Here is a 26,340-nt window from a genome sequence, read left to right as displayed (position 1 = left end):
TTCTCCTCCTCCCACCCAGTGAGCCGGCTTCTCCTCCACCTCCCACCCAGTGAGCCGGCTTCTCCTCCTCCTCACACCAAGTGAGCCGGCTTCTCCTCCTCCTCCCACCCAGTGAGCCGGCTTCTCCTTCTCCCACCCAGTGAGCCCGCTTCTCCACCTCCCACCCAGTGAGCCGGCGTCTCCTCCTCCCACCCAGTGAGCTGTCTTCTTCTCCTCCCACCCAGTGAGCCAGCTTCTCCTCCCCCCACCCAGTGAGCCGTCTTCTTCTCCTCCTCCCACCCAGTGAGCCGGCTTCTTCTCCTCCTCCCACCCAGTGAGCCGGCTTCTCCTCCACCTCCCACCCAGTGAGCCGTCTTCTTCTCCTCCTCCCACCCAGTGAGCCGGCTTCTTCTCCTCCTCCCACCCAGTGAGCCGGCATCTCCTGCACCTCCCACCCAGTGAGCCGGCTTCTCCTCCTCCTCCCACCCAGTGAGCCGGCTTCTCCTCCTCCTCCCACCCAGTGAGCCGTCTTCTCCTCCTCCTCCCACCCAGTGAGCCGGCTTCTCCTCCACCTCCCACCCAGTGAGCCGTCTTCTCCTCCTCCTCCCACCCAGTGAGCCGGCTTCTTCTCCTCCTCCCACCCAGTGAGCCGTCTTCTACTCCTCCCACCCAGTGAGCCGTCTTCTCCTCCTCCTCCCACCCAGTGAGCCGGCATCTCCTCCTCCCACCCAGTGAGCCGGCATCTCCTCCACCTCCCACCCAGTGAGCCGTCTTCTCCTCCTCCTCCCACCCAGTGAGCCGGCTTCTCCTCCTCACACCCAGTGAGCCGGCTTCTCCTCCTCCTCACACCCAGTGAGCCGGCTTCTCCTCCTCCTCCCACCCAGTGAGCCGGCATCTCCTCCTCCTCCCACCCAGTGAGCCGGCTTCTCCTCCTCCCACCCAGTGAGCCGGCTTCTCCACCTCCCACCCAGTGAGCCGGCTTCTCCTCCTCCTCCCACCCAGTGAGCCGGCTTCTCCTCCTCCCACCCAGTGAGCCGTCTTCTCCTCCTCCTCCCACCCAGTGAGCCGGCTTCTCCTCCACCTCCCACCCAGTGAGCCGGCTTCTCCTCCTCCTCACACCCAGTGAGCCGTCTTCTCCTCCTCCCACCCAGTGAGCCGGCTTCTCCACCTCCCACCCAGTGAGCCCACGTCTCCTCCTCCTCCCACCCAGTGAGCCGTCTTCTCCTCCTCCCACCCAGTGAGCCGTCTTCTCCACCTCCCACCCAGTGAGCCGTCCTCTCCTCCACATCCCACCCAGTGAGCCATCTTCTCCTCCACCTCCCACCCAGTGAGCCGTCTTCTCTTCCACCTCCCACCCAGTAAGCTGTCTTCTCCTCCACCTCCCACCCAGTGAGCCGGCATCTCCTCCACCTCCCACCCAGTGAGCCGGCTTCTCCTCCACCTCCCACCCAGTAAGCCGTCTTCTCCTCCACCTCCCACCCAGTGAGCCGTCTTCTCCTCCTCCCACCCAGTGAGCCGGCTTCTCCTCCTCACACCCAGTGAGCCGGCTTCTCCTACTCCTCCCACCCAGTGAGCCGGCGTCTCCTCCTCCTCCCACCCAGTGAGCCGTCTTCTCCTCCTCCCACCCAGTGAGCCGTCTTCTCCACCTCCCACCCAGTGAGCCGTCCTCTCCTCCACCTCCCACCCAGTGAGCCATCTTCTCCTCCACCTCCCACCCAGTGAGCCGGCTTCTCCTCCTCCCACCCAGTGAGCTGTCTTCTCCTCCTCACACCCAGTGAGCCGGCTTCTCCTCCTCCTCCCACCCAGTGAGCCGGCTTCTCCTCCTCCTCCCACCCAGTGAGCCGTCTTCTCCTCCTCCTCCCACCCAGTGAGCCGTCTTCTCCTCCTCCTCCCACCCAGTGAGCCGGCTTCTCCTCCTCCCACCCAGTGAGCTGTCTTCTCCTCCTCACACCCAGTGAGCCGGCTTCTCCTCCTCCTCCCACCCAGTGAGCCGGCTTCTCCTCCTCCTCCCACCCAGTGAGCCGTCTTCTCCTCCTCCTCCCACCCAGTGAGCCGGCTTCTCCTCCTCCTCCCACCCAGTCAGCCATCTTCTCCACCTCCAACCCAGTGAGCCGTCTTCTCCACCTCCCACCCAGTGAGCCGTCTTCTTCTCCTCCCACCCAGTGAGCCGGCTTCTCCTCCCCCCACCCAGTGAGCCGTCTTCTTCTCCTCCTCCCACCCAGTGAGCCGGCTTCTTCTCCTCCTCCCACCCAGTGAGCCGGCTTCTCCTCCACCTCCCACCCAGTGAGCCGTCTTCTTCTCCTCCTCCCACCCAGTGAGCCGGCTTCTTCTCCTCCTCCCACCCAGTGAGCCGGCAACTCCTCCACCTCCCACCCAGTGAGCCGGCTTCTTCTCCTCCTCCCACCCAGTGAGCCGGCTTCTCCTCCTCCTCCCACGCAGTGAGCCGGCTTCTCTTCCTCCTCCCACCCAGTGAGCCGTCTTCTACTCCTCGCACCCAGTGAGCCGTCTTCTCCTCCTCCTCCCACCCGGTGAGCCGGCATCTCCTCCTCCCACCCAGTGAGCCGGCATCTCCTCCACCTCCCACCCAGTGAGCCGTCTTCTCCTCCTCCTCCCACCCAGTGAGCCGGCTTCTCCTCCTCACACCCAGTGAGCCGGCTTCTCCTCCTCCTCACACCCAGTGAGCCGGCTTCTCCTCCTCCTACCACCCAGTGAGCCGGCATCTCCTCCTCCTCTCACCCAGTGAGCCGGCTTCTCCTCCTCCCACCCAGTGAGCCGGCTTCTCCACCTCCCACCCAGTGAGCCGGCTTCTCCTGCTCCTCCCACCCAGTGAGCCGGCTTCTCCTCCTCCCACCCAGTGAGCCGGCTTCTCCTCCTCCTCCCTCCCAGTGAGCCGGCTTCTCCTCCTCCTCCCTCCCAGTGAGCCGGCTTCTCCTCCACCTCCCACCCAGTGAGCCGGCTTCTCCTCCTCCTCCCACCCAGTGAGCCAGCTTCTCCACCTCCCACCCAGTGAGCCAGCTTCTCCTCCTCCTCCCACCCAGTGAGCCGGCTTCTCCTCCTCCCACCCAGTGAGCCGGCTTCTCCTCCACCTCCCACCCAGTGAGCCGGCTTCTCCTCCTCCTCACACCAAGTGAGCCGGCTTCTCCTCCTCCTCCCACCCAGTGAGCCGGCTTCTCCTTCTCCCACCCAGTGAGCCCGCTTCTCCACCTCCCACCCAGTGAGCCGGCGTCTCCTCCTCCCACCCAGTGAGCTGTCTTCTTCTCCTCCCACCCAGTGAGCCAGCTTCTCCTCCCCCCACCCAGTGAGCCGTCTTCTTCTCCTCCTCCCACCCAGTGAGCCGGCTTCTTCTCCTCCTCCCACCCAGTGAGCCGGCTTCTCCTCCACCTCCCACCCAGTGAGCCGTCTTCTTCTCCTCCTCCCACCCAGTGAGCCGGCTTCTTCTCCTCCTCCCACCCAGTGAGCCGGCATCTCCTGCACCTCCCACCCAGTGAGCCGGCTTCTCCTCCTCCTCCCACCCAGTGAGCCGGCTTCTCCTCCTCCTCCCACCCAGTGAGCCGTCTTCTCCTCCTCCTCCCACCCAGTGAGCCGGCTTCTCCTCCTCCCACCCAGTGAGCCGGCTTCTCCACCTCCCACCCAGTGAGCCCACGTCTCCTCCTCCTCCCACCCAGTGAGCCGTCTTCTCCTCCTCCCACCCAGTGAGCCGTCTTCTCCACCTCCCACCCAGTGAGCCGTCCTCTCCTCCACATCCCACCCAGTGAGCCATCTTCTCCTCCACCTCCCACCCAGTGAGCCGTCTTCTCTTCCACCTCCCACCCAGTAAGCTGTCTTCTCCTCCACCTCCCACCCAGTGAGCCGGCATCTCCTCCACCTCCCACCCAGTGAGCCGGCTTCTCCTCCACCTCCCACCCAGTAAGCCGTCTTCTCCTCCACCTCCCACCCAGTGAGCCGTCTTCTCCTCCTCCCACCCAGTGAGCCGGCTTCTCCTCCTCACACCCAGTGAGCCGGCTTCTCCTACTCCTCACACCCAGTGAGCCGGCTTCTCCTCCTCCTCCCACCCAGTGAGCCGGCATCTCCTCCTCCTCCCACCCAGTGAGCCGGCTTCTCCTCCTCCCACCCAGTGAGCCGGCTTCTCCACCTCCCACCCAGTGAGCCGGCTTCTCCTCCTCCTCCCACCCAGTGAGCCGACTTCTCCTCCTCCCACCCAGTGAGCCGTCTTCTCCTCCTCCTCCCACCCAGTGAGCCGGCTTCTCCTCCACCTCCCACCCAGTGAGCCGGCTTCTCCTCCTCCTCACACCCAGTGAGCCGTCTTCTCCTCCTCCCACCCAGTGAGCCGGCTTCTCCACCTCCCACCCAGTGAGCCGGCGTCTCCTCCTCCTCCCACCCAGTGAGCCGTCTTCTCCTCCTCCCACCCAGTGAGCCGTCTTCTCCACCTCCCACCCAGTGAGCCGTCCTCTCCTCCACCTCCCACCCAGTGAGCCATCTTCTCCTCCACCTCCCACCCAGTGAGCCGTCTTCTCCTCCACCTCCCACCCAGTAAGCTGTCTTCTCCTCCTCCCACCCAGTGAGCCGGCTTCTCCTCCTCCTCCCTCCCAGTGAGCCGGCTTCACCTCCTCCTCCCTCCCAGTGAGCCGGCTTCTCCACCTCCCACCCAGTAAGCTGTCTTCTCCTCCTCCCACCCAGTGAGCCGTCTTCTCCTCCTCCTCCCACCCAGTGAGCCGGCTTATCCTCCACCTCCCACCCAGTGAGCCGGCTTCTCCTCCTCCTCACACCCAGTGAGCCGTCTTCTCCTCCTCCCACCCAGTGAGCCGGCTTCTCCTCCTCCCACCCAGTGAGCCGGCTTCTCCTCCTCCTCCCTCCCAGTGAGCCGGCTTCTCCTCCTCCTCCCTCCCATTGAGCCGGCTTCTCCACCTCCCACCCAGTGAGCCAGCTTCTCCTCCTCCTCCCACCCAGTGAGCCGGCTTCTCCTCCTCCCACCCAATGGGCCGGCTTCTCCACCTCCCACCCAGTGAGCCGGCGTCTCCTCCTCCTCCCACCCAGTGAGCCGTCTTCTCCTCCTCCCACCCAGTGAGCCGTCTTCTCCACCTCCCACCCAGTGAGCCGTCCTCTCCTCCACCTCCCACCCAGTGAGCCATCTTCTCCTCCACCTCCCACCCAGTGAGCCGTCTTCTCCTCCACCTCCCACCCAGTAAGCTGTCTTCTTCTCCACCTCCCACCCAGTGAGCCGGCATCTCCTCCACCTCCCACCCAGTGAGCCGGCTTCTCCTCCACCTCCCACCCAGTAAGCCATCTTCTCCTCCACCTCCCACCCAGTGAGCCGTCCTCTCCTCCACCTCCCACCCAGTGAGCCGGCTTCTCCTCCTCCCACCCAGTGAGCTGTCTTCTCCTCCTCACACCCAGTGAGCCGGCTTCTCCTCCTCCTCCCACCCAGTGAGCCGTCTTCTCCTCCTCCTCCCACCCAGTGAGCCGGCTTCTCCTCCTCCTCCCACCCAGTCAGCCATCTTCTCCACCTCCCACCCAGTGAGCCGTCTTCTCCACCTCCCACCCAGTGAGCCGTCTTCTTCTCCTCCCACCCAGTGAGCCGGCTTCTCCTCCCCCCACCCAGTGAGCCGTCTTCTTCTCCTCCTCCCACCCAGTGAGCCGGCTTCTTCTCCTCCTCCCACCCAGTGAGCCGGCTTCTCCTCCACCTCCCACCCAGTGAGCCGTCTTCTTCTCCTCCTCCCACCCAGTGAGCCGGCTTCTTCTCCTCCTCCCACCCAGTGAGCCGGATCTCCTCCACCTCCCACCCAGTGAGCCGGGTTCTCCTCCTCCTCCCACCCAGTGAGCCGGCTTCTCCTCCTCCTCCCACCCAGTGAGCCGGCTTCTCCTCCTCCTCCCACCCAGTGAGCCGTCTTCTACTCCTCGCACCCAGTGAGCCGTCTTCTCCTCCTCCTCCCACCCGGTGAGCCGGCATCTCCTCCTCCCACCCAGTGAGCCGGCATCTCCTCCACCTCCCACCCAGTGAGCCGTCTTCTCCTCCTCCTCCCACCCAGTGAGCCGGCTTCTCCTCCTCACACCCAGTGAGCCGGCTTCTCCTCCTCCTCACACCCAGTGAGCCGGCTTCTCCTCCTCCTCCCACCCAGTGAGCCGGCATCTCCTCTTCCTCCCACCCAGTGAGCCGGCTTCTCCTCCTCCCACCCAGTGAGCCGGCTTCTCCACCTCCCACCCAGTGAGCCGGCTTCTCCTCCTCCTCCCACCCAGTGAGCCGGCTTCTCCTCCTCCCACCCAGTGAGCCGGCTTCTCCTCCTCCTCCCTCCCAGTGAGCCGGCTTCTCCTCCTCCTCCCTCCCAGTGAGCCGGCTTCTCCTCCACCTCCCACCCAGTGAGCCGGCTTCTCCTCCTCCTCCCACCCAGTGAGCCAGCTTCTCCACCTCCCACCCAGTGAGCCAGCTTCTCCTCCTCCTCCCACCCAGTGAGCCGGCTTCTCCTCCTCCCACCCAGTGAGCCGGCTTCTCCTCCACCTCCCACCCAGTGAGCCGGCTGCTCCTCCTCCTCACACCAAGTGAGCCGGCTTCTCCTCCTCCTCCCACCCAGTGAGCCGGCTTCTCCTTCTCCCACCCAGTGAGCCCGCTTCTCCACCTCCCACCCAGTGAGCCGGCGTCTCCTCCTCCCACCCAGTGAGCTGTCTTCTTCTCCTCCCACCCAGTGAGCCAGCTTCTCCTCCCCCCACCCAGTGAGCCGTCTTCTTCTCCTCCTCCCACCCAGTGAGCCGGCTTCTTCTCCTCCTCCCACCCAGTGAGCCGGCTTCTCCTCCACCTCCCACCCAGTGAGCCGTCTTCTTCTCCTCCTCCCACCCAGTGAGCCGGCTTCTTCTCCTCCTCCCACCCAGTGAGCCGGCATCTCCTGCACCTCCCACCCAGTGAGCCGGCTTCTCCTCCTCCTCCCACCCAGTGAGCCGGCTTCTCCTCCTCCTCCCACCCAGTGAGCCGTCTTCTCCTCCTCCTCCCACCCAGTGAGCCGGCTTCTCCTCCACCTCCCACCCAGTGAGCCGTCTTCTCCTCCTCCTCCCACCCAGTGAGCCGGCTTCTTCTCCTCCTCCCACCCAGTGAGCCGTCTTCTACTCCTCCCACCCAGTGAGCCGTCTTCTCCTCCTCCTCCCACCCAGTGAGCCGGCATCTCCTCCTCCCACCCAGTGAGCCGGCATCTCCTCCACCTCCCACCCAGTGAGCCGTCTTCTCCTCCTCCTCCCACCCAGTGAGCCGGCTTCTCCTCCTCACACCCAGTGAGCCGGCTTCTCCTCCTCCTCACACCCAGTGAGCCGGCTTCTCCTCCTCCTCCCACCCAGTGAGCCGGCATCTCCTCCTCCTCCCACCCAGTGAGCCGGCTTCTCCTCCTCCCACCCAGTGAGCCGGCTTCTCCACCTCCCACCCAGTGAGCCGGCTTCTCCTCCTCCTCCCACCCAGTGAGCCGGCTTCTCCTCCTCCCACCCAGTGAGCCGTCTTCTCCTCCTCCTCCCACCCAGTGAGCCGGCTTCTCCTCCACCTCCCACCCAGTGAGCCGGCTTCTCCTCCTCCTCACACCCAGTGAGCCGTCTTCTCCTCCTCCCACCCAGTGAGCCGGCTTCTCCACCTCCCACCCAGTGAGCCCACGTCTCCTCCTCCTCCCACCCAGTGAGCCGTCTTCTCCACCTCCCACCCAGTGAGCCGTCCTCTCCTCCACATCCCACCCAGTGAGCCATCTTCTCCTCCACCTCCCACCCAGTGAGCCGTCTTCTCTTCCACCTCCCACCCAGTAAGCTGTCTTCTCCTCCACCTCCCACCCAGTGAGCCGGCATCTCCTCCACCTCCCACCCAGTGAGCCGGCTTCTCCTCCACCTCCCACCCAGTAAGCCGTCTTCTCCTCCACCTCCCACCCAGTGAGCCGTCTTCTCCTCCTCCCACCCAGTGAGCCGGCTTCTCCTCCTCACACCCAGTGAGCCGGCTTCTCCTCCTCCTCACACCCAGTGAGCCGGCTTCTCCTCCTCCTCCCACCCAGTGAGCCGGCATCTCCTCCTCCTCCCACCCAGTGAGCCGGCTTCTCCTCCTCCCACCCAGTGAGCCGGCTTCTCCACCTCCCACCCAGTGAGCCGGCTTCTCCTCCTCCTCCCACCCAGTGAGCCGACTTCTCCTCCTCCCACCCAGTGAGCCGTCTTCTCCTCCTCCTCCCACCCAGTGAGCCGGCTTCTCCTCCACCTCCCACCCAGTGAGCCGGCTTCTCCTCCTCCTCACACCCAGTGAGCCGTCTTCTCCTCCTCCCACCCAGTGAGCCGGCTTCTCCACCTCCCACCCAGTGAGCCGGCGTCTCCTCCTCCTCCCACCCAGTGAGCCGTCTTCTCCTCCTCCCACCCAGTGAGCCGTCTTCTCCACCTCCCACCCAGTGAGCCGTCCTCTCCTCCACCTCCCACCCAGTGAGCCATCTTCTCCTCCACCTCCCACCCAGTGAGCCGTCTTCTCCTCCACCTCCCACCCAGTAAGCTGTCTTCTCCTCCTCCCACCCAGTGAGCCGGCTTCTCCCCCTCCTCCCTCCCAGTGAGCCGGCTTCACCTCCTCCTCCCTCCCAGTGAGCCGGCTTCTCCACCTCCCACCCAGTAAGCTGTCTTCTCCTCCTCCCACCCAGTGAGCCGTCTTCTCCTCCTCCTCCCACCCAGTGAGCCGGCTTATCCTCCACCTCCCTCCCAGTGAGCCGGCTTCTCCTCCACCTCCCACCCAGTGAGCCGGCTTCTCCTCCTCCTCCCACCCAGTGAGCCAGCTTCTCCACCTCCCACCCAGTGAGCCAGCTTCTCCTCCTCCTCCCACCCAGTGAGCCGGCTTCTCCTCCTCCCACCCAGTGAGCCGGCTTCTCCTCCACCTCCCACCCAGTGAGCCGGCTTCTCCTCCTCCTCACACCAAGTGAGCCGGCTTCTCCTCCTCCTCCCACCCAGTGAGCCGGCTTCTCCTTCTCCCACCCAGTGAGCCCGCTTCTCCACCTCCCACCCAGTGAGCCGGCGTCTCCTCCTCCCACCCAGTGAGCTGTCTTCTTCTCCTCCCACCCAGTGAGCCAGCTTCTCCTCCCCCCACCCAGTGAGCCGTCTTCTTCTCCTCCTCCCACCCAGTGAGCCGGCTTCTCCTCCTCCTCCCACCCAGTGAGCCGGCTTCTCCTCCACCTCCCCACCCCAGTGAGCCGGCTTCTCCTCCTCCTCACACCCAGTGAGCCGGCTTCTCCTCCTCCTACCACCCAGTGAGCCGGCATCTCCTCCTCCTCACACCCAGTGAGCCGGCTTCTCCTCCTCCCACCCAGTGAGCCGGCTTCTCCACCTCCCACCCAGTGAGCCGGCTTCTCCTGCTCCTCCCACCCAGTGAGCCGGCTTCTCCTCCTCCCACCCAGTGAGCCGGCTTCTCCTCCTCCTCCCTCCCAGTGAGCCGGCTTCTCCTCCTCCTCCCTCCCAGTGAGCCGGCTTCTCCTCCACCTCCCACCCAGTGAGCCCGGCTTCTCCTCCTCCTCCCACCCAGTGAGCCAGCTTCTCCACCTCCCACCCAGTGAGCCAGCTTCTCCTCCTCCTCCCACCCAGTGAGCCGGCTTCTCCTCCTCCCACCCAGTGAGCCGGCTTCTCCTCCACCTCCCACCCAGTGAGCCGGCTTCTCCTCCTCCTCACACCAAGTGAGCCGGCTTCTCCTCCTCCTCCCACCCAGTGAGCCGGCTTCTCCTTCTCCCACCCAGTGAGCCCGCTTCTCCACCTCCCACCCAGTGAGCCGGCGTCTCCTCCTCCCACCCAGTGAGCTGTCTTCTTCTCCTCCCACCCAGTGAGCCAGCTTCTCCTCCCCCCACCCAGTGAGCCGTCTTCTTCTCCTCCTCCCACCCAGTGAGCCGGCTTCTTCTCCTCCTCCCACCCAGTGAGCCGGCTTCTCCTCCACCTCCCACCCAGTGAGCCGTCTTCTTCTCCTCCCTCCCACCCAGTGAGCCGGCTTCTTCTCCTCCTCCCCACCCAGTGAGCCGGCATCTCCTGCACCTCCCACCCAGTGAGCCGGCTTCTCCTCCTCCTCCCACCCAGTGAGCCGGCTTCTCCTCCTCCTCCCACCCAGTGAGCCGTCTTCTCCTCCTCCTCCCACCCAGTGAGCCGGCTTCTCCTCCACCTCCCACCCAGTGAGCCGTCTTCTCCTCCTCCTCCCACCCAGTGAGCCGGCTTCTTCTCCTCCTCCCACCCAGTGAGCCGTCTTCTACTCCTCCCACCCAGTGAGCCGTCTTCTCCTCCTCCTCCCACCCAGTGAGCCGGCATCTCCTCCTCCCACCCAGTGAGCCGGCATCTCCTCCACCTCCCACCCAGTGAGCCGTCTTCTCCTCCTCCTCCCACCCAGTGAGCCGGCTTCTCCTCCTCACACCCAGTGAGCCGGCTTCTCCTCCTCCTCACACCCAGTGAGCCGGCTTCTCCTCCTCCTCCCACCCAGTGAGCCGGCATCTCCTCCTCCTCCCACCCAGTGAGCCGGCTTCTCCTCCTCCCACCCAGTGAGCCGGCTTCTCCACCTCCCACCCAGTGAGCCGGCTTCTCCTCCTCCTCCTACCCAGTGAGCCGGCTTCTCCTCCTCCCACCCAGTGAGCCGTCTTCTCCTCCTCCTCCCACCCAGTGAGCCGGCTTCTCCTCCACCTCCCACCAGTGAGCCGGCTTCTCCTCCTCCTCACACCCAGTGAGCCGTCTTCTCCTCCTCCCACCCAGTGAGCCGGCTTCTCCACCTCCCACCCAGTGAGCCCACGTCTCCTCCTCCTCCCACCCAGTGAGCCGTCTTCTCCTCCTCCCACCCAGTGAGCCGTCTTCTCCACCTCCCACCCAGTGAGCCGTCCTCTCCTCCACATCCCACCCAGTGAGCCATCTTCTCCTCCACCTCCCACCCAGTGAGCCGTCTTCTCTTCCACCTCCCACCCAGTAAGCTGTCTTCTCCTCCACCTCCCACCCAGTGAGCCGGCATCTCCTCCACCTCCCACCCAGTGAGCCGGCTTCTCCTCCACCTCCCACCCAGTAAGCCATCTTCTCCTCCACCTCCCACCCAGTGAGCCGTCTTCTCCTCCTCCCACCCAGTGAGCCGGCTTCTCCTCCTCACACCCAGTGAGCCGGCTTCTCCTACTCCTCACACCCAGTGAGCCGGCTTCTCCTCCTCCTCCCACCCAGTGAGCCGGCATCTCCTCCTCCTCCCACCCAGTGAGCCGGCTTCTCCTCCTCCCACCCAGTGAGCCGGCTTCTCCACCTCCCACCCAGTGAGCCGGCTTCTCCTCCTCCTCCCACCCAGTGAGCCGACTTCTCCTCCTCCCACCCAGTGAGCCGTCTTCTCCTCCTCCTCCCACCCAGTGAGCCGGCTTCTCCTCCACCTCCCACCCAGTGAGCCGGCTTCTCCTCCTCCTCACACCCAGTGAGCCGTCTTCTCCTCCTCCCACCCAGTGAGCCGGCTTCTCCACCTCCCACCCAGTGAGCCGGCGTCTCCTCCTCCTCCCACCCAGTGAGCCGTCTTCTCCTCCTCCCACCCAGTGAGCCGTCTTCTCCACCTCCCACCCAGTGAGCGTCCTCTCCTCCACCTCCCACCCAGTGAGCCATCTTCTCCTCCACCTCCCACCCAGTGAGCCGTCTTCTCCTCCACCTCCCACCCAGTAAGCTGTCTTCTCCTCCTCCCACCCAGTGAGCCGGCTTCTCCTCCTCCTCCCTCCCAGTGAGCCGGCTTCACCTCCTCCTCCCTCCCAGTGAGCCGGCTTCTCCACCTCCCACCCAGTAAGCTGTCTTCTCCTCCTCCCACCCAGTGAGCCGTCTTCCTCCTCCTCCTCCCACCCAGTGAGCCGGCTTATCCTCCACCTCCCACCCAGTGAGCCGGCTTCTCCTCCTCCTCACACCCAGTGAGCCGTCTTCTCCTCCTCCCACCCAGTGAGCCGGCTTCTCCTCCTCCCACCCAGTGAGCCGGCTTCTCCTCCTCCTCCCTCCCAGTGAGCCGGCTTCTCCTCCTCCTCCCTCCCAGTGAGCCGGCTTCTCCACCTCCCACCCAGTGAGCCAGCTTCTCCTCCTCCTCCCACCCAGTGAGCCGGCTTCTCCTCCTCCCACCCAATGGGCCGGCTTCTCCACCTCCCACCCAGTGAGCCGGCGTCTCCTCCTCCTCCCACCCAGTGAGCCGTCTTCTCCTCCTCCCACCCAGTGAGCCGTCTTCTCCACCTCCCACCCAGTGAGCCGTCCTCTCCTCCACCTCCCACCCAGTGAGCCATCTTCTCCTCCACCTCCCACCCAGTGAGCCGTCTTCTCCTCCACCTCCCACCCAGTTAAGCTGTCTTCTTCTCCACCTCCCACCCAGTGAGCCGGCATCTCCTCCACCTCCCACCCAGTGAGCCGGCTTCTCCTACCACCTCCCACCTCAGTAAGCCATCTTCTCCTCCACCTCCCACCCAGTGAGCCGTCCTCTCCTCCACCTCCCACCCAGTGAGCCGGCTTCTCCTCCTCCCACCCAGTGAGCTGTCTTCTCCTCCCTCACCACCAGTGAGCCGGCTTCTCCTCCTCCTCCCACCCAGTGAGCCGTCTTCTCCTCCTCCTCCCACCCAGTGAGCCGGCTTCTCCTCCTCCTCCCACCCCAGTCAGCCATCTTCTCCACCTCCCACCAGTGAGCCGTCTTCTCCACCTCCCACCCAGTGAGCCGTCTTCTTCTCCTCCCACCCAGTGAGCCGGCTTCTCCTCCCCCCACCCAGTGAGCCGTCTTCTTCTCCTCCTCCCACCCAGTGAGCCGGCTTCTTCTCCTCCTCCCACCAGTGAGCCGGCTTCTCTCCTCCACCTCCCACCCAGTGAGCCGTCTTCTTCTCCTCCTCCCACCCAGTGAGCCGGCTTCTTCTCCTCCTCCCACCCAGTGAGCCGGATCTCCTCCACCTCCACCCAGTGAGCCGGGTTCTCCTCCTCCTCCCACCCAGTGAGCCGGCTTCTCCTCCTCCTCCCACCCAGTGAGCCGGCTTCTCCTCCTCCTCCCACCCAGTGAGCCGTCTTCTACTCCTCGCACCCAGTGAGCCGTCTTCTCCTCCTCCTCCCACCCGGTGAGCCGGCATCTCCTCCTCCCACCCAGTGAGCCGGCATCTCCTCCACCTCCCACCCAGTGAGCCGTCTTCTCCTCCTCCTCCCACCCAGTGAGCCGGCTTCTCCTCCTCACACCCAGTGAGCCGGCTTCTCCTCCTCCTCACACCCAGTGAGCCGGCTTCTCCTCCTCCTCCCACCCAGTGAGCCGGCATCTCCTCTTCCTCCCACCCAGTGAGCCGGCTTCTCCTCCTCCCACCCAGTCCACCCAGTGAGCCGGCTTCTCCTCCCTCCCACCCAGTGAGCCGGCTTCTCCTCCTCCCCACCCAGTGAGCCGGCTTCTCCTCCTCCTCCCTCCCAGTGAGCCGGCTTCTCCTCCTCCTCCCGACTCCCAGTGAGCGGCTTCTCCTCCACCTCCCACCCAGTGAGCCGGCTTCTCCTCCTCCTCCCCACCCAGTGAGCCAGCTTCTCCACCTCCCACCCAGTGAGCCAGCTTCTCCTCCTCCTCCCACCCAGTGAGCCGGCTTCTCCTCCTCCCACCAGTGAGCCGGCTTCTCCTCCACCTCCCACCCCAGTGAGCCGGCTGCTCCTCCTCCTCACACCAAGTGATGCCGGCTTCTCCTCCTCCTCCCACCCCAGTGAGCCGGCTTCTCCTTCTCCCACCCAGTGAGCCCGCTTCTCCACCTCCCACCCAGTGAGCCGGCGTCTCCTCCTCCCACCCAGTGAGCTGTCTTCTTCTCTCCCACCCAGTGAGCCAGCTTCTCCTCCCCCCACCCAGTGAGCCCGTCTTCTTCTCCTCTCCCACCCAGTGAGCCGGCTTCTTCTCCTCCTCCCACCCAGTGAGCCGGCTTCTCCTCCACCTCCCACCCAGTGAGCCGTCTTCTTCTCCTCCTCCCACCCAGTGAGCCGGCTTCTTCTCCTCCTCCCACCCAGTGAGCCGGCATCTCCTGCACCTCCCACCCAGTGAGCCGGCTTCTCCTCCTCCTCCCACCCAGTGAGCCGGCTTCTCCTCCTCCTCCCACCCAGTGAGCCGTCTTCTCCTCCTCCTCCCACCCAGTGAGCCGGCTTCTCCTCCACCTCCCACCCAGTGAGCCGTCTTCTCCTCCTCCTCCCACCCAGTGAGCCGGCTTCTTCTCCTCCTCCCACCCAGTGAGCCGTCTCTTTACTCCTCCCACCCAGTGAGCCGTCTTCTCCTCCTCCTCCCACCCAGTGAGCCGGCATCTCCTCCTCCCACCCAGTGAGCCGGCATCTCCTCCACCTCCCACCCAGTGAGCCGTCTTCTCCTCCTCCTCCCACCCAGTGAGCCGGCTTCTCCTCCTCACACCCAGTGAGCCGGCTTCTCCTCCTCCTCACACCCAGTGAGCCGGCTTCTCCTCCTCCTCCCACCCAGTGAGCCGGCATCTCCTCCTCCTCCCACCCAGTGAGCCGGCTTCTCCTCCTCCCACCCAGTGGAGCCGGCTTCTCCACCTCCCACCCAGTGAGCCGGCTTCTCTCCTCCTCCCACCCAGTGAGCCGGCTTCTCCTCCTCCCACCCAGTGAGCCGTCTTCTCCTCCTCCTCCCACCCAGTGAGCCGGCTTCTCCTCCACCTCCCAACCCAGTGAGCCGGCTTCTCCTCCTCCTCACACCCAGTGGAGCCGTCTTCTCCTCCTCCCACCCAGTGAGCCGGCTTCTCCACCTCCCACCCAGTGAGCCCACGTCTCCTCCTCCTCCCACCCAGTGAGCCGCTTCTTCTCCACCTCCCACCCAGTGAGCCGTCCTCTCCTCCACATCCCACCCAGTGAGCCATCTTCTCCTCCACCTCCCACCCAGTGAGCCGTCTTCTCTTCCACCTCCCACCCAGTAAGCTGTCTTCTCCTCCACCTCCCACCCCAGTGAGCCGGCATCTCCTCCACCTCCCACCCAGTGAGCCGGCTTCTCCTCCACCTCCCACCCAGTAAGCCGTCTTCTCCTCCACCTCCCACCCAGTGAGCCGTCTTCTCCTCCTCCCACCCAGTGAGCCGGCTTCTCCTCCTCACACCCAGTGAGCCGGCTTCTCCTCCTCCTCACACCCAGTGAGCCGGCTTCTCCTCCTCCTCCCACCCAGTGAGCCGGCATCTCCTCCTCCTCCCACCCAGTGAGCCGGCTTCTCTCCTCCCCACCCAGTGAGCCGGCTTCTCCACCTCCCACCCAGTGAGCCGGCTTCTCCTCCTCCTCCCACCCAGTGAGCCGACTTCTCCTCCTCCCACCCAGTGAGCCGTCTTCTCCTCCTCCCTCCCACCCCAGTGAGCCGGCTTCTCCTCCACCTCCCACCCAGTGAGCCGGCTTCTCCTCCTCCTCACACCCAGTGAGCCGTCTTCTCCTCCTCCCACCCAGTGAGCCCGGCTTCTCCACCTCCCACCCCAGTGAGCCGGCGTCTCCTCCTCCTCCCACCCAGTGAGCCGTCTTCTCCTCCTCCCACCCAGTGAGCCGTCTTCTCCACCTCCCACCCAGTGAGCCGTCCTCTCCTCCACCTCCCACCCAGTGAGCCATCTTCTCCTCCACCTCCACCCAGTGAGCCGTCTTCTCCTCCACCTCCCACCCAGTAAGCTGTCTTCTCCTCCTCCCACCAGTGAGCCGGCTTCTCCCCCTCCTCCCTCCCAGTGAGCCGGCTTCACCTCCTCCTCCCTCCCAGTGAGCCGGCTTCTCCACCTCCCACCCAGTAAGCTGTCTTCTCCTCCTCCCACCCAGTGAGCCGTCTTCTCCTCCTCCTCCCACCCAGTGAGCCGGCTTATCCTCCACCTCCCCACCCAGTGAGCCGGCTTCTCCTCCTCCTCACACCCAGTGAGCCGTCTTCTCCTCCTCCCACCCAGTGAGCCGGCTTCTCCTCCTCCCACCCAGTGAGCCGGCTTCTCCTCCTCCTCCCTCCCAGTGAGCCGGCTTCTCCTCCTCCTCCCTCCCAGTGAGCTGGCTTCTCCACCCTCCCACCCAGTGAGCCAGCTTCTCCTCCTCCTCCCACCCAGTGAGCCGGCTTCTCCTCCTCCCACCCAATGAGCCGGCTTCTCCACCTCCCACCCAGTGAGCCGGCGTCTCCTCCTCCTCCCACCCAGTGAGCCGTCTTCTCCTCCTCCCACCCAGTGAGCCGTCTTCTCCACCTCCCACCCAGTGAGCCGTCCTCTCCTCCACCTCCCACCCAGTGAGCCATCTTCTCCTCCACCTCCCACCCAGTGAGCCGTCTTCCTCCTCCACCTCCCACCCAGTAAGCTGTCTTCTTCTCCACCTCCCACCCAGTGAGCCGGCATCTCCTCCACCTCCCACCCAGTGAGCCGGCTTCTCCTCCACCTCCCACCCAGTAAGCCGTCTTCTCCTCCACCTCCCACCCAGTGAGCCGTCCTCTCCTCCACCTCCCACCCAGTGAGCCGGCTTCTCCTCCTCCCCACCCAGTGAGCTGTCTTCTCCTCCTCACACCCAGTGAGCCGGCTTCTCCTCCTCCTCCCACCCAGTGAGCCGTCTTCTCCTCCTCCTCCCACCCAGTGAGCCGGCTTCTCCTCCCTCCTCCCACCCCAGTCAGCCATCTTCTCCACCTCCCACCCAGTGAGCCGTCTTCTCCACCTCCCACCCAGTGAGCCGCTCTTCTTCTCCTCCCACCCAGTGAGCCGGCTTCTCCTCCCCCCACCAGTGAGCCGTCTTCTTCTCCTCCTCCCACCCAGTGAGCCGGCTTCTTCTCCTCCTCCCACCCAGTGAGCCGGCTTCTCCTCCACCTCCCACCCAGTGAGGCCGTCTTCTTCTCCTCCTCCCACCCAGTGAGCCGGCTTCTTCTCCTCCTCCCACCCAGTGAGCCGGATCTCCTCCACCTCCCACCCAGTGAGCCGGGTTCTCCTCCTCCTCCCACCCAGTGAGCCGGCTTCTCCTCCTCCTCCCACCCAGTGATCCGGCTTCTCCTCCTCCTCCCACCCAGTGAGCCGTCTTCTACTCCTCGCACCCAGTGAGCCGTCTTCTCCTCCTCCTCCCACCCGGTGAGCCGGCATCTCCTCCTCCCACCCAGTGAGCCGGCATCTCCTCCACCTCCCACCCAGTGAGCCGTCTTCTCCTCCTCCTCCCACCCAGTGAGCCGGCTTCTCCTCCTCACACACCAGTGAGCCGGCTTCTCCTCCTCCTCACACCCAGTGAGCCGGCTTCTCCTCCTCCTCCCACCCAGTGAGCCGGCATCTCCTCTTCCTCCCACCCAGTGAGCCGGCTTCTCCTCCTCCCACCCAGTGAGCCGGCTTCTCCACCTCCCACCCAGTGAGCCGGCTTCTCCTCCTCCTCCCACCCAGTGAGCCGGCTTCTCCTCCTCCCACCCAGTGAGCCGGCTTCTCCTCCTCCTCCCTCCCAGTGAGCCCGGCTTCTCCTCCTCCTCCCTCCCAGTGAGCCGGCTTCTCCTCCACCTCCCACCCAGTGAGCCGGCTTCTCCTCCTCCTCCCACCCAGTGAGCCAGCTTCTCCACCTCCCACCCAGTGAGCCAGCTTCTCCTCCTCCTCCCACCCAGTGAGCCGGCTTCTCCTCCTCCCACCCAGTGAGCCGGCTTCTCCTCCACCTCCCACCCAGTGAGCCGGCTGCTCCTCCTCCTCACACCAAGTGAGCCGGCTTCTCCTCCTCCTCCCACCCAGTGAGCCGGCTTCTCCTTCTCCCACCCAGTGAGCCCGCTTCTCCACCTCCCACCCAGTGAGCCGGCGTCTCCTCCTCCCACCCAGTGAGCTGTCTTCTTCTGCTCCCACCCAGTGAGCCAGCTTCTCCTCCCCCCACCCAGTGAGCCGTCTTCTTCTCCTCCTCCCACCCAGTGAGCCGGCTTCTTCTCCTCCTCCCACCCAGTGAGCCGGCTTCTCCTCCACCTCCCACCCAGTGAGCCGTCTTCTTCTCCTCCTCCCACCCAGTGAGCCGGCTTCTTCTCCTCCTCCCACCCAGTGAGCCGGCATCTCCTCCACCTCCCACCCAGTGAGCCGGCTTCTCCTCCTCCTCCCACCCAGTGAGCCGGCTTCTCCTCCTCCTCCCACCCAGTGAGCCGTCTTCTCCTCCTCCTCCCACCCAGTGAGCCGGCTTCTCCTCCACCTCCCACCCAGTGAGCCGTCTTCTCCTCCTCCTCCCCACCCAGTGAGCCGGCTTCTTCTCCTCCTCCCACCCAGTGAGCCGTCTTCTACTCCTCCCACCCAGTGAGCCGTCTTCTCCTCCTCCTCCCACCCAGTGAGCCGGCATCTCCTCCTCCCACCCAGTGAGCCGGCATCTCCTCCACCTCCCACCCAGTGAGCCGTCTTCTCCTCCTCCTCCACCCAGTGAGCCGGCTTCTCCTCCTCACACCCAGTGAGCCGGCTTCTCCTCCTCCTCACACCCAGTGAGCCGGCTTCTCCTCCTCCTCCCACCCAGTGAGCCGGCATCTCCTCCTCCTCCCACCCAGTGAGCCGGCTTCTCCTCCTCCCACCCAGTGAGCCGGCTTCTCCACCTCCCACCCAGTGAGCCGGCTTCTCCTCCTCCTCCCACCCAGTGAGCCGGCTTCTCCTCCTCCCACCCAGTGAGCCGTTTTCTCCTCCTCCTCCCACCCAGTGAGCCGGCTTCTCCTCCACCTCCCACCCAGTGAGCCGGCTTCTCCTCCTCCTCACACCCAGTGAGCCGTCTTCTCCTCCTCCCACCCAGTGAGCCGGCTTCTCCACCTCCCACCCAGTGAGCCGGCGTCTCCTCCTCCTCCCACCCAGTGAGCCGTCTTCTCCTCCTCCCACCCAGTGAGCCGTCTTCTCCACCTCCCACCCAGTGAGCCGTCCTCTCCTCCACCTCCCACCCAGTGAGCCATCTTCTCCTCCACCTCCCACCCAGTGAGCCGTCTTCTCCTCCACCTCCCACCCAGTAAGCTGTCTTCTCCTCCACCTCCCACCCAGTGAGCCGGCATCTCCTCCACCTCCCACCCAGTGAGCCGGCTTCTCCTCCACCTCCCACCCAGTAAGCCGTCTTCTCCTCCACCTCCCACCCAGTGAGCCGTCTTCTCCTCCTCCTCCCACCCAGTGAGCCGGCTTCTCCTCCTCACACCCAGTGAGCCGGCTTCTCCTCCTCCTCACACCCCAGTGAGCCGGCTTCTCCTCCTCCTCCCACCCAGTGAGCCGGCATCTCCTCCTCCTCCCACCCAGTGAGCCGGCTTCTCCTCCTTCCACCCAGTGAGCCGGCTTCTCCACCTCCCACCCAGTGAGCCGGCTTCTCCTCCTCCTCCCACCCAGTGAGCCGGCTTCTCCTCCTCCCACCCAGTGAGCCGTCTTCTCCTCCTCCTCCCACCCAGTGAGCCGGCTTCTCCTCCACCTCCCACCCAGTGAGCCGGCTTCTCCTCCTCCTCACACCCAGTGAGCCGTCTTCTCCTCCTCCCACCCAGTGAGCCGGCTTCTCCACCTCCCACCCAGTGAGCCGGCGTCTCCTCCTCCTCCCACCCAGTGAGCCGACTTCTCCTCCTCCCACCCAGTGAGCCGTCTTCTCCACCTCCCACCCAGTGAGCCGTCCTCTCCTCCACCTCCCACCCAGTGAGCCATCTTCTCCTCCACCTCCCACCCAGTGAGCCGTCTTCTCCTCCACCTCCCACCCAGTAAGCTGTCTTCTCCTCCTCCCACCCAGTGAGCCGGCTTCTCCTCCTCCTCCCTCCCAGTGAGCCGGCTTCACCTCCTCCTCCCTCCCAGTGAGCCGGCTTCTCCACCTCCCACCCAGTAAGCTGTCTTCTCCTCCTCCCACCCAGTGAGCCGTCTTCTCCTCCTCCTCCCACCCAGTGAGCCGGCTTATCCTCCACCTCCCACCCAGTGAGCCGGCTTCTCCTCCTCCTCACACCCAGTGAGCCGTCTTCTCCTCCTCCCACCCAGTGAGCCGTCTTCTCCTCCTCCCACCCAGTGAGCCGGCTTCTCCTCCTCCCACCCAGTGAGCCGTCTTCTCCTCCTCCTCCCTCCCAGTGAGCCGGCTTCTCCTCCTCCTCCCTCCCAGTGAGCTGGCTTCTCCTCCTCCTCCCACCCAGTGAGCCGGCTTCTCCTCCTCCTCCCTCCCAGTGAGCCGGCTTCTCCTCCTCCTCCCTCCCAGTGAGCCGGCTTCTCCTCCACCTCCCACCCAGTGAGCCGGCTTCTCCTCCTCCTCCCACCCAGTGAGCCAGCTTCTCCACCTCCCACCCAGTGAGCCAGCTTCTCCTCCTCCTCCCACCCAGTGAGCCGGCTTCTCCTCCTCCCACCCAGTGAGCCAGCTTCTCCTCCTCCTCCCACCCAGTGAGCCAGCTTCTCCTCCACCTCCCACCCAGTGAGCCGGCTGCTCCTCCTCCTCACACCAAGTGAGCCGGCTTCTCCTCCTCCTCCCACCCAGTGAGCCGGCTTCTCCTTCTCCCACCCAGTGAGCCCGCTTCTCCACCTCCCACCCAGTGAGCCGGCGTCTCCTCCTCCCACCCAGTGAGCTGTCTTCTTCTCCTCCCACCCAGTGAGCCAGCTTCTCCTCCCCCCACCCCAGTGAGCCGTCTTCTTCTCCTCCTCCCACCCAGTGAGCCGGCTTCTTCTCCTCCTCCCACCCAGTGAGCCGGCTTCTCCTCCACCTCCCACCCAGTGAGCCGTCTTCTTCTCCTCCTCCCACCCAGTGAGCCGGCTTCTTCTCCTCCTCCCACCCAGTGAGCCGGCATCTCCTGCACCTCCCACCCAGTGAGCCGGCTTCTCCTCCTCCTCCCACCCAGTGAGCCGGCTTCTCCTCCTCCTCCCACCCAGTGAGCCGTCTTCTCCTCCTCCTCCCACCCAGTGAGCCGGCTTCTCCTCCACCTCCCACCCAGTGAGCCGTCTTCTCCTCCTCCTCCCACCCAGTGAGCCGGCATCTCCTCCTCCCACCCAGTGAGCCGGCATCTCCTCCACCTCCCACCCAGTGAGCCGTCTTCTCCTCCTCCTCCCACCCAGTGAGCCGGCTTCTCCTCCTCACACCCAGTGAGCCGGCTTCTCCTCCTCCTCACACCCAGTGAGCCGGCTTCTCCTCCTCCTCCCACCCAGTGAGCCGGCATCTCCTCCTCCTCCCCACCCAGTGAGCCGGCTTCTCCTCCTCCCACCCAGTGAGCCGGCTTCTCCCACCTCCCACCCAGTGAGCCGGCTTCTCCTCCTCCTCCCACCCAGTGAGCCGGCTTCTCCTCCTCCCACCCAGTGAGCCGTTTTCTCCTCCTCCTCCCACCCAGTGAGCCGGCTTCTCCTCCACCTCCCACCCAGTGAGCCGGCTTCTCCTCCTCCTCACACCCAGTGAGCCGTCTTCTCCTCCTCCCACCCAGTGAGCCGGCTTCTCCACCTCCCACCCAGTGAGCCGGCGTCTCCTCCTCCTCCCACCCAGTGAGCCGTCTTCTCCTCCTCCCACCCAGTGAGCCGTCTTCTCCACCTCCCACCCAGTGAGCCGTCCTCTCCTCCACCTCCCACCCAGTGAGCCATCTTCTCCTCCACCTCCCACCCAGTGAGCCGTCTTCTCCTCCACCTCCCACCCAGTAAGCTGTCTTCTCCTCCACCTCCCACCCAGTGAGCCGGCATCTCCTCCACCTCCCACCCAGTGAGCCGGCTTCTCCTCCACCTCCCACCCAGTAAGCCGTCTTCTCCTCCACCTCCCACCCAGTGAGCCGTCTTCTCCTCCTCCTCCCACCCAGTGAGCCGGCTTCTCCTCCTCACACCCAGTGAGCCGGCTTCTCCTCCTCCTCACACCCAGTGAGCCGGCTTCTCCTCCTCCTCCCACCCAGTGAGCCGGCATCTCCTCCTCCTCCCACCCAGTGAGCCGGCTTCTCCTCCTTCCACCCAGTGAGCCGGCTTCTCCACCTCCCACCCAGTGAGCCGGCTTCTCCTCCTCCTCCCACCCAGTGAGCCGGCTTCTCCTCCTCCCACCCAGTGAGCCGTCTTCTCCTCCTCCTCCCACCCAGTGAGCCGGCTTCTCCTCCACCTCCCACCCAGTGAGCCGGCTTCTCCTCCTCCTCACACCCAGTGAGCCGTCTTCTCCTCCTCCCACCCAGTGAGCCGGCTTCTCCACCTCCCACCCAGTGAGCCGGCGTCTCCTCCTCCTCCCACCCAGTGAGCCGACTTCTCCTCCTCCCACCCAGTGAGCCGTCTTCTCCACCTCCCACCCAGTGAGCCGTCCTCTCCTCCACCTCCCACCCAGTGAGCCATCTTCTCCTCCACCTCCCACCCAGTGAGCCGTCTTCTCCTCCACCTCCCACCCAGTAAGCTGTCTTCTCCTCCTCCCACCCAGTGAGCCGGCTTCTCCTCCTCCTCCCTCCCAGTGAGCCGGCTTCACCTCCTCCTCCCTCCCAGTGAGCCGGCTTCTCCACCTCCCACCCAGTAAGCTGTCTTCTCCTCCTCCCACCCAGTGAGCCGTCTTCTCCTCCTCCTCCCACCCAGTGAGCCGGCTTATCCTCCACCTCCCACCCAGTGAGCCGGCTTCTCCTCCTCCTCACACCCAGTGAGCCGTCTTCTCCTCCTCCCACCCAGTGAGCCGTCTTCTCCTCCTCCCACCCAGTGAGCCGGCTTCTCCTCCTCCCACCCAGTGAGCCGTCTTCTCCTCCTCCTCCCTCCCAGTGAGCCGGCTTCTCCTCCTCCTCCCTCCCAGTGAGCTGGCTTCTCCTCCTCCTCCCACCCAGTGAGCCGGCTTCTCCTCCTCCTCCCTCCCAGTGAGCCGGCTTCTCCTCCTCCTCCCTCCCAGTGAGCCGGCTTCTCCTCCACCTCCCACCCAGTGAGCCGGCTTCTCCTCCTCCTCCCACCCAGTGAGCCAGCTTCTCCACCTCCCACCCAGTGAGCCAGCTTCTCCTCCTCCTCCCACCCAGTGAGCCGGCTTCTCCTCCTCCCACCCAGTGAGCCAGCTTCTCCTCCTCCTCCCACCCAGTGAGCCAGCTTCTCCTCCACCTCCCACCCAGTGAGCCGGCTGCTCCTCCTCCTCACACCAAGTGAGCCGGCTTCTCCTCCTCCTCCCACCCAGTGAGCCGGCTTCTCCTTCTCCCACCCAGTGAGCCCGCTTCTCCACCTCCCACCCAGTGAGCCGGCGTCTCCTCCTCCCACCCAGTGAGCTGTCTTCTTCTCCTCCCACCCAGTGAGCCAGCTTCTCCTCCCCCCACCCAGTGAGCCGTCTTCTTCTCCTCCTCCCACCCAGTGAGCCGGCTTCTTCTCCTCCTCCCACCCAGTGAGCCGGCTTCTCCTCCACCTCCCACCCAGTGAGCCGTCTTCTTCTCCTCCTCCCACCCAGTGAGCCGGCTTCTTCTCCTCCTCCCACCCAGTGAGCCGGCATCTCCTGCACCTCCCACCCAGTGAGCCGGCTTCTCCTCCTCCTCCCACCCAGTGAGCCGGCTTCTCCTCCTCCTCCCACCCAGTGAGCCGTCTTCTCCTCCTCCTCCCACCCAGTGAGCCGGCTTCTCCTCCACCTCCCACCCAGTGAGCCGTCTTCTCCTCCTCCTCCCACCCAGTGAGCCGGCTTCTTCTCCTCCTCCCACCCAGTGAGCCGTCTTCTACTCCTCCCACCCAGTGAGCCGTCTTCTCCTCCTCTTCCCACCCAGTGAGCCGGCATCTCCTCCTCCCACCCAGTGAGCCGGCATCTCCTCCACCTCCCACCCAGTGAGCCGTCTTCTCCTCCTCCTCCCACCCAGTGAGCCGGCTTCTCCTCCTCACACCCAGTGAGCCGGCTTCTCCTCCTCCTCACACCCAGTGAGCCGGCTTCTCCTCCTCCACCCACCCAGTGAGCCGGCATCTCCTCCTCCTCCCACCCAGTGAGCCGGCTTCTCCTCCTCCCACCCAGTGAGCCGGCTTCTCCACCTCCCACCCAGTGAGCCGGCTTCTCCTCCTCCTCCCACCCAGTGAGCCGGCTTCTCCTCCTCCCACCCAGTGAGCCGTCTTCTCCTCCTCCTCCCACCCAGTGAGCCGGCTTCTCCTCCACCTCCCACCCAGTGAGCCGGCTTCTCCTCCTCCTCACACCCAGTGAGCCGTCTTCTCCTCCTCCCACCCAGTGAGCCGGCTTCTCCACCTCCCACCCAGTGAGCCCACGTCTCCTCCTCCTCCCACCCAGTGAGCCGTCTTCTCCTCCTCCCACCCAGTGAGCCGTCTTCTCCACCTCCCACCCAGTGAGCCGTCCTCTCCTCCACATCCCACCCAGTGAGCCATCTTCTCCTCCACCTCCCACCCAGTGAGCCGTCTTCTCTTCCACCTCCCACCCAGTAAGCTGTCTTCTCCTCCACCTCCCACCCAGTGAGCCGGCATCTCCTCCACCTCCCACCCAGTGAGCCGGCTTCTCCTCCACCTCCCACCCAGTAAGCCGTCTTCTCCTCCACCTCCCACCCAGTGAGCCGTCTTCTCCTCCTCCCACCCAGTGAGCCGGCTTCTCCTCCTCACACCCAGTGAGCCGGCTTCTCCTCCTCCTCACACCCAGTGAGCCGGCTTCTCCTCCTCCTCCCACCCAGTGAGCCGGCATCTCCTCCTCCTCCCACCCAGTGAGCCGGCTTCTCCTCCTCCCACCCAGTGAGCCGGCTTCTCCACCTCCCACCCAGTGAGCCGGCTTCTCCTCCTCCTCCCACCCAGTGAGCCGACTTCTCCTCCTCCCACCCAGTGAGCCGTCTTCTCCTCCTCCTCCCACCCAGTGAGCCGGCTTCTCCTCCACCTCCCACCCAGTGAGCCGGCTTCTCCTCCTCCTCACACCCAGTGAGCCGTCTTCTCCTCCTCCCACCCAGTGAGCCGGCTTCTCCACCTCCCACCCAGTGAGCCGGCGTCTCCTCCTCCTCCCACCCAGTGAGCCGTCTTCTCCTCCTCCCACCCAGTGAGCCGTCTTCTCCACCTCCCACCCAGTGAGCCATCCTCTCCTCCACCTCCCACCCAGTGAGCCATCTTCTCCTCCACCTCCCACCCAGTGAGCCGTCTTCTCCTCCACCTCCCACCCAGTAAGCTGTCTTCTCCTCCTCCCACCCAGTGAGCCGGCTTCTCCCCCTCCTCCCTCCCAGTGAGCCGGCTTCACCTCCTCCTCCCTCCCAGTGAGCCGGCTTCTCCACCTCCCACCCAGTAAGCTGTCTTCTCCTCCTCCCACCCAGTGAGCCGTCTTCTCCTCCTCCTCCCACCCAGTGAGCCGGCTTATCCTCCACCTCCCACCCAGTGAGCCGGCTTCTCCTCCTCCTCACACCCAGTGAGCCGTCTTCTCCTCCTCCCACCCAGTGAGCCGGCTTCTCCTCCTCCCACCCAGTGAGCCGGCTTCTCCTCCTCCTCCCTCCCAGTGAGCCGGCTTCTCCTCCTCCTCCCTCCCAGTGAGCCGGCTTCTCCACCTCCCACCCAGTGAGCCAGCTTCTCCTCCTCCTCCCACCCAGTGAGCCGGCTTCTCCTCCTCCCACCCAATGAGCCGGCTTCTCCACCTCCCACCCAGTGAGCCGGCGTCTCCTCCTCCTCCCACCCAGTGAGCCGTCTTCTCCTCCTCCCACCCAGTGAGCCGTCTTCTCCTCCTCCCACCCAGTGAGCCGTCTTCTCCACCTCCCACCCACTGAGCCGTCCTCTCCTCCACCTCCCACCCAGTGAGCCATCTTCTCCTCCACCTCCCACCCAGTGAGCCGTCTTCTCCTCCACCTCCCACCCAGTAAGCTGTCTTCTTCTCCACCTCCCACCCAGTGAGCCGGCATCTCCTCCACCTCCCACCCAGTGAGCCGGCTTCTCCTCCACCTCCCACCCAGTAAGCCGGCTTCTCCTCCTCCTCCCACCCAGTCAGCCATCTTCTCCACCTCCCACCCAGTGAGCCGTCTTCTCCACCTCCCACCCAGTGAGCCGTCTTCTTCTCCTCCCACCCAGTGAGCCGGCTTCTCCTCCCCCCACCCAGTGAGCCGTCTTCTTCTCCTCCTCCCACCCAGTGAGCCGGCTTCTTCTCCTCCTCCCACCCAGTGAGCCGGCTTCTCCTCCACCTCCCACCCAGTGAGCCGTCTTCTTCTCCTCCTCCCACCCAGTGAGCCGGCTTCTTCTCCTCCTCCCACCCAGTGAGCCGGATCTCCTCCACCTCCCACCCAGTGAGCCGGGTTCTCCTCCTCCTCCCACCCAGTGAGCCGGCTTCTCCTCCTCCTCCCACCCAGTGAGCCGGCTTCTCCTCCTCCTCCCACCCAGTGAGCCGTCTTCTACTCCTCGCACCCAGTGAGCCGTCTTCTCCTCCTCCTCCCCACCCGGTGAGCCGGCATCTCCTCCTCCCACCCAGTGAGCCGGCATCTCCTCCACCTCCCACCCAGTGAGCCGTCTTCTCCTCCTCCTCCCACCCAGTGAGCCGGCTTCTCCTCCTCACACCCAGTGAGCCGGCTTCTCCTCCTCCTCACACCCAGTGAGCCGGCTTCTCCTCCTCCTCCCACCCAGTGAGCCGGCATCTCCTCTTCCTCCCACCCAGTGAGCCGGCTTCTCCTCCTCCCACCCAGTGAG

This window comes from Hemitrygon akajei, chromosome 2, assembly GCF_048418815.1.
Source record: "Hemitrygon akajei chromosome 2, sHemAka1.3, whole genome shotgun sequence".
NCBI lineage: Eukaryota > Metazoa > Chordata > Chondrichthyes > Myliobatiformes > Dasyatidae > Hemitrygon > Hemitrygon akajei.
This window is presented reverse-complemented; position numbering follows the sequence as displayed.